This window comes from Lupinus angustifolius, chromosome LG20, assembly GCF_001865875.1.
Source record: "Lupinus angustifolius cultivar Tanjil chromosome LG20, LupAngTanjil_v1.0, whole genome shotgun sequence".
In the NCBI taxonomy this organism is placed as follows: domain Eukaryota; kingdom Viridiplantae; phylum Streptophyta; class Magnoliopsida; order Fabales; family Fabaceae; genus Lupinus; species Lupinus angustifolius.
Window position 1 is genome coordinate 15,977,767 of NC_032028.1, and position 8,271 is coordinate 15,986,037.

Here is an 8,271-nt window from a genome sequence, read left to right on the forward strand (position 1 = left end):
CACATGGAGGTTATAATATATTTCGGCATGTCCAATCATCATCAAGATAGTCATATCATAAATAAGCCAATAAGAATTGTCAAAGATCAATCCGCAATTGAGTGATTTGACGAATTTGTGAATAGAAATAAGATTATGTTGAAACTTACATAAGAACAGAACATCGTATAAATTAGGTTATATGGAGAAGAAAGTTGTTCCTGAAATTTTTTGGCAATTTTATGGTCATTGGTTTAATAGATCTATAAGTGTTCAAGGACTTACATGATTAATGGATCCTATATCTAAAATTCAATTTGAAGACCTACTAGAGAAGGTATTCTTGAGATGGTTGGTGATGAGTAGATGACCCATCAATCAATGAGTGACTTAGTTGGTTAATGTTGTGTTTTGATGAATAACTTCAACAATTTGAAGTAAATATGGAAGTTGAGCATATTTCTCATGTCTAAATTGAAATGATGATTTTGTTGATTTACCAAGTGATACTTAATCTGTCAATTCTACCTTTGAATCAGACCTTTCTACAGTAGTACTATTATCAACACCAAGGAGAAGAAATGTATGGAATTAACTTCATTTCTCATTGATTTTGGGAGCCAAATTTGGCTTAACTAATTATAAAATAGAAAAGAAGATGAAAGGAAAAGAGACGCGAAAAGAGAAACTCAATCATTGAATTATTGCATCTAGTCTTTTATGTAATCTTCTGCACTTCCAATAGACAGCTGCTCTCATTTAGGTTGTTGCATTTTTACAAGTATCTTCAATACTTCCATCGAGAAACTTTCTAAGAAAATTTTACAATGCACTTGAGAATCTTCAAGAAACATTGGAGCAGTACCTCCCAAACCATTTGTTCCATCCCGGTTATCTAGGTCTCTTGGCTGCCCAGACGGTCTCCCCTCTAACCAAGCAAAGACCAGGTATAGCCAATCAAAGGGCTCAGTGGGAATCATTCTCCTCATAAACGACATCCTAGGTCGAGGTTAGGACCATTTTCCATCTGACATGTCGTCAACACTGCACTGCCATGCCACATGCAATTTGACATACCTTTACCAATACGACAAGGGCAAACTACAATACGGTTGTTAGACCTGCCACAAGTTACAAATCAACTATGCACAGAGTACGACCCTACCAATTTCGCCTGACATGGGAAAAGCAGCCCCCAACATGCCAAAGTGGTCGACCATGCCAACAGTACCTTCTAGAGCCACGTCATCCACCTCAACCACTATAAAAAGGGGTCTCCACCAACAGGAAGTATCATTGAATTCTCTTATCACTTGTCATTATTCTCTACTTACTTCTCATATCTTATTTATAGCTCCTGAGCATTACCACACTAGTCTTAGTGACTTGATCGTCAAAGAACCTTTTCAAGTACTTTTATTGGCGGGTCCAAGTCTACTTCCATCCAAAACTAGAAGACCTCTTACTCAGACCTATAGTCTGACCACACCGTTCATCCATAAAAGAATATTGGCGTCGTTTGTGGCTTTCCTACACCATGGTGACCACCAGAAATCAAGCAAACCCTACCAGCCACATAGAACCAACACCAACACCAACAAACATGCCTCCCAACCATCATACTCCCTCCATCAATCCACCTTCCCAAGTACAACCCTCACAACAAGCTAGTCGGGGCCACCAAACTACTCCAGAACAACCTCCGCCCACCATCAAACAACTCCTACAAATAATGGAAAGGCATGAGAAGATTATCCAACAACAAGTCGATTTTCTGGTGGAACACTGTCAATCCAAACAGGAATCAAGTTATCGACCCTCACGGCCGGCCACTTAAGCATGTACCATTGAATCTGCCTGTGAATCCCATCCTATCCACAAACCACCCATGCATACCAAGACCACAAATCATTCTCACCTTTTCGACCATAACATTTGTGGGGCTAAACACTCACTAACGATATAATGTCATACCCTCTACCAAAATACTTGGCCTGCCTGGCCAACATCGACCAGTATGATGGCACCTCAGATCCCTTAGATCACCTTGATGCTTTCGAGACCTCTATGCTCTTCCACGATGCAACAAACCCCAACATAAAACAGGCCTTCCCGCTCACCTTGAAACGCATTGCGCTCCAATGGTTCATTCGGCTAGCATTGAACAGCATCGACCAATGGTCCACCTTGGTCGGCACATTCAATGTCACTTTACAACCAGCAAGGAACAACCAAGATCGTCTTACACTTTGTCTACAATTTTGCAAAGTCCACACAAGTCTATCCATGCATACTTAGACAGATTCAATATTGAGGCCATGAAGGTCCAAACTTTAAGTCCTAATGTGGTTGTGCACGTGCTGGTCATGGGTCTCAAAGATGGCTTATTCAAAATAGAGCTAGCCAAGTACGCCAATCTCATTATGGAAGACCTTCGCTTCAAAGCCCGGCAATTCATTAATTTGGAAGAAACCCACACTACTCAGTCACCCGACGAGCACTATATGCACAACCCCTAATGGGAAACCAAACGACCAAAATTCCACGACCACCCAAGAGATGACCTCCCCAGAATACCCTACAAAACCAAATATGTGACCTACACCCCGTTGAATGCTAGTCTCTCTAGAATTGTACAAGAAGTCATGGCCACCCATCTCGTTCAGCTCCCAAAAACCCAAACCAAACAAAAAGGTGGGACCATTGGACCGATCAAAGTACTGTAAATACCACAACACATTTGTTCCCATGACAGACGACTGGAAGAATAGCACAATGACGATGGTCACCCCAGTCACGTCGACCCAACCCCCCGAGTAGACATTCCCCTACAGTGCACCAATAGGGCCATCCTTCGCATAAGGTTCGGACGGATTGATACCGGACGGACAACCGTAGGCAAAGAAGCTTGGTCGATATTAACACCATTTCAAGAGGATTTACTGCGGGCGGTATATCCAGGTCAACCTAGAAACGATATGTGCAGGAGGTCATGCAGACGACTGCCAAGAACACTCAAGTCAGCACACATGCCCCTCCCATCTCCTTTGATGACCGTGATTATGAGGGTGTCGTCCGGGAGCATGATAATCCATTGGTCATCACCACATATTTGAATGACAAGAAGGTCGGTAGACTCTTCGTTGACCAAGGGAGTTTAACCGATTTCATGTTCTAGGATTTATTTGAAAAATAGAGCTGAGAGACTGCGATCTACTACCTTACGATGGACAGTTGGTAGGTTTCACCGGCCAAGTTATAACTCCACGGTACTATGTGGATGTTTGGTTAACCATCATCGATCAAGCACTTAGTAGAAAAATCCATACAATATTCTTGGTAGTAAATGGTCACTCAACATACAATGCTATTTTCGGTTGTCCAACGATCAACCATCTTGAACCTGTGATCTCCACACCACATTTGTGCATGAAGTTTCTCTCTCCCAATCTCTAGGTGTGCACTGTTTGGGGAAGCCATCATTGTGCCCGGAACTGTTACCAAATGAGCCTATGTGGTCATCCGGTAGCAAGGGGAGGGCCACCATAACAAAAAGTATGAAGGGAGTGCACATGGTTGAGATGGATGGTCGGGCTGACAAAGGAGAGTTCCACCCTCAAATTAACAATCATGTGTGTAAAAATATCACAGTTTGGCCCCTTTTTCCAAGCTTCCCTCGGCCACCAAGATTGAACACTTACAACTGTGGCATATGTGATGCATTGGACCAAGCATCAAGACCCCCGAAGTTTTATCTTTGTTCCTAAAAAGTATAATGGTGAACCCACTTGTGGTCGGACAACCCCCTATAAGCGCAACAAAAAATATACGGTAAGGAGGTATTATTCATCTCGTATCTTTATCACAGGAATCTACCAACTTCAGATACCCCTCAAGGTGCGGTCCATGTCCTGCTTTGGTTGCGGTCAGATAACTCACCCAGGATGCAGACCTTGTCCCCCTGACCGGTGGACCAACTCCAAATATCCCTCAAGGTGTGATCCATGTCCACCTTCGACATTGGATAAATAATCAACCAAGGCATGGACTTTGTTCTCCTTGGCTAGGTTCGCATTTAGGCCAATAAACTTGGTCGGACTCGGATTTAACACGGAAAGCATCACTACCTCCAAGTTCAGTTATATCTATTATCATCCCTTCAAGTTAACATTACCTTGTTCAGACTCAGAATCAAATATTTTTATTACTTATGTTCTCGATCAAGTTCAACGTTACTACTTCTCCAAGTTGGGCTTGTTTTATACGTTTCGAGGTGTTTACATTCAAGATTCAAGATTCAATTACTTGTAGTATTAATACTTCTGGTCAAGTTCGTTCTATTAAATTGTTGGGTTAGCCCCTTTTTAAAGCGACAAGTAGCACACGTTGACTTCGACCAAGAAAGCACCTAGCTTGCTAAGTCAGGATGTTATTAGACGAGTTACATCCGACCAAAATATCTTTCGTTTTTAATTGTAATTTTGAAGCATAAAGGCCGACAATTTTCGATTTTGTGACAAAATTAATTGAAACATGCATGTTAATGAGGTCATTTAAGGTGAAGGACACCTTACCAATAATAATTAACTTCTCACAATGCGAAAAATAAAATAAGGCAAGCCAAATACGGAATAGATACATTCATTGAAGAAAAAGTTACATAAGATCCTATAGCTATTACATGGCACTCAGTCCCCCCCCTTCCCGGGACCGGTAGCTTCACGACAGAGTCGTCGTCCTCCAATAGCAATTCCCCATCTTGGACATACGCGTTGATGCGCGTCCGAGACTGGTCCTCACCAGGGTACTTCAGACTGGTCTAGGCAAAAGCATTGTCTTATGGAAGGTATACCAACTATGTTGTCAAGTTGGAAAGAGAGTCCCATTCCGCTACCAGCCCATCCCTCACCAACCTAAGGGCAGCCACCTCTTCGGTCAAATCGGAAACCTCCTCTTGGGCATGGTTGTAAGAGTCCTGAGTCGACTGCGCCTACTCATTCGAAAGCTTCAACTTATCATTGAGCGGAAGAATCTCGCCCTTGGCCTCCTCATAATTTGCCATCAGGCTGGCCATATCATTCTAGGAATCGACCAATTTGCGTTGGGGAATCAAGACGGCTCGGAGCGCTTCCTTATACTGATAGGTCAGACCAGACAGCTCTTGGTTAGATGTCATTATATGCGCCTCCAACCTCTTTACTTCCGCCGCATGGGCCTCCTCCACCTTCTACAGCTCCACATAATGCCAATCTTGTTCAGCCTCTAGAACCTCCCCCCCCCCAATCGCTCAACTATTGACGCAACCATGATAGAAGTTTCCCGGACCTGCCTCATCATGTCCCAGATAGACGATGTGTCGAAGATGACCTTCACCTCCTCGGTCACCAGGTTGATGTCCACCTCTTGCGGAACAGTGTATCGTGTAAGAGACCGACCCTCCAAACTTAGAGCTTTCCTTTTACCCACAGTATGGCGGATAGCACAAGGAGGACACCTTCTGCTCGGTTAGAGGTTCCGACGTAGAAACGGTTAACACTAGAACCATAGTAATGGCTAGAGCCACTTAGAAGATGAGGAGGCGGTGGAAGATCTTCTCCTCGGCTAATCGGAGGAGGTGAACTCCCCCCGAATTAACCGGAAGCGGGAAGGGGCGAGCCCGTCCGAGCTTGTTTCCCGGCCCCGATCGTGGGATGATCTAGCTTAGTAGTCGGTTCTTCTCTAGACGGTCAGGTATAGCAGCTGCAAAAAAACAGAAAGATGAATATGCAACCAAAAACTTACAATTTACAGATATACAACTTCATACCTACCAACCTGATGTTCAAAAGTTTGGTCACCCTTGGACAAGTTGGAGCAAGATAGCACGGAGCCATGATCAACCCACTTTAACATTACATGGGCGACCTCAATCTCTAAGCCTTCGAGACTTTCAAAGGTGTAACAGAACTTCTTCGCTGACGTCTGACGGAGGCTACCGTTCCATGAGAACTGGAAATGACGCTCTCCTTAGAAGCCGTAAGCCCACTGATGGCTTGCTCCCCGAATTACGACCCGGTAAAATCCTGACTTCCAATTTTTGGTGGAAGAATCAAAAGGTTGGAATAAGGCATGTTTGCTCTTGGACTGAAGACAAGTCCACCCACAGCAATTGATCTTCTCTTCATCCAGATTGGTATTATGGGTCATCCGGAACATCTAGAAGAACAAGTGAGTCGTGCAAAGACACTTCGTCACCTTGCAGAAAAGTCCAAACGCTCGGATAAACCCCTAGGCATTCAGATACATCTGGGAAGGAGAGACCCCTACATGGTTCAACACATCAACATACCACCCGTCCAAGGGTATTTTGAGCCCGATCTTCCACGTATAATATTTGTATAGATAGAAGTTGCATTTGTCCAACTGATCCATATATAGATCATGGAAAACCCGCTCTTCTAAGATAGAGCACACAATTGATGTAGTTTGATGTAGTGCCAACAAGACAGCCCAAGGCATCACACCTTCAGGGAAGTAGCTAGTGGTGCCCAACTCATCCTAATCAACCCACCATTAGCGAGAGTCAGGGTCGTCCAAGCTCTTGGGAATCGGAAACCTGTCCATTCTTCCCATGTATGTTCTCAGCATCCACAACCTGTTACCAGAAGAAGCATCATATTCTAAACTAGATTCCCTATCCACGACCGGATGCCACTTCCCCAGAAAAGTTGATCAGTTCATCCCTACGACCTCTCTTCCTATCAACCTCCAGCTTCAATGGGCCACCGGGGCTAGGAGTGTCAAATCACTTGCCCCTCTCTAGATGAGTCGATCCCTAGAATGAGATGAACACGAGACAAAATTAGGCGGAGGTCCAAACAAAACCTCCACCTCATCGGAACTAGACTCTAGGTCGATAATAAGGACCATGATTATGAAAGAAAATGGAAAAGAAGTTACCTAGAAAGAATCTTGAAAAGAGTTGGAAGAACAAATAAGGTTGAACGACAATAGAGTAGGTTTGGTAGCTTGAAAAGACCGGGTATATCCAATCAAAGGGCTTAGTCAAAATCATTCCCTTTATATCGGACATCATAGGTCGAGGTTAGGACCACTTCCCATCTGACACGCCACTAACAACGAATAGCCATGCCACCTTCAATCTCCCCTACCCCTTCCAACATGACAAGGATAGATTGCAATACGGTTGTTAGACCTGGCACAAGTTACAAGTCAACTATGCATAGAGCACGGTCATGCTAAAGCCGCTAAACATGGGTAAAGTCGCCCCTAACATGCTAGAGTGGTTGCCCATGCCAGTAGTATCCTCTAGAGCCACGTCATCCACCTTCACCACTATAAAAAGGGGTCTCCCCTAACAAGAAGTATCATTGAATTCCCTTATCACTTGTCATTATTGTATACATACTTCTCATATCTCATTTATTGCTCTTGAGCATTACCTCTCCAATTTTACTAACTTGATCGTCGGAGAACCTTTTTAGTACCTCCACTGGCGGGTCCAAGTCTACTTCCATCCATAACTAGAAGACCTCTTACTCGGACCTACAATTCGACAAAAGAACATCATTGAACTCCACCAAATTGGATTATCTCAAACAAATGTCTCTCTTGGATATCAAAAATAGTCACAAAGTTCAATATTCCAAGGCTTGTTTTCCATGAAATGTCATGCTTCTCCTTACTTAGCTCCTATAATATTAAAGTAAACAATTCTTACCTTAATGTAAACTTAGACTCGGAACGACAAAACCTTTTGTGATACCAGAACATCCTCATAGGATTGAGATTATGAGAGCATAGCTTACAGGAACATTTTTTGCACTTCCTGATTTGGTTGATTATAAGGACAAAATGGGTGAAGTCGAAATGTCTGCTTACGGTGTTGTGGTTAATAGCTTTAAAGAAATGGAGCACGGTTATGCCGAACAGATAGAGATCACTTGTCACAATTCATGTCACACTTTTTGTCCCGGTCCAATGAGAAAGTGTTAATGAATTAAAAAGAAAAATTATAAAAAAAAAATTAACAATTTTATATTACTTGGATGAAGCTGATTAGTCCAGGATATAGATACTCATTTTGAGACAGATGATTCTTATTCATATTGAGGAGTACCAAAGGGTAACGAATAAGTGGGTTATGGTGTAGGGACTGAAATGGTATCACTGTTAGGTATTAGTGGCTAAAATACACCTAGAAGGGGGGGTTGAATAGGTGTAGCGGTCAGAGTATCCGCTTTTTCGAAAACAACAAATTATTCAAAAATAACCCCAGATTAATCGATTAAT

The 8,271-nt window shown here is 43.1% G+C and overlaps 1 pseudogene; it reads left to right on the top strand.

The window, feature by feature from the left end:
• Positions 272-8,271, top strand: part of LOC109335507 — an 86,292-nt pseudogene continuing 78,292 nt past the window's right edge.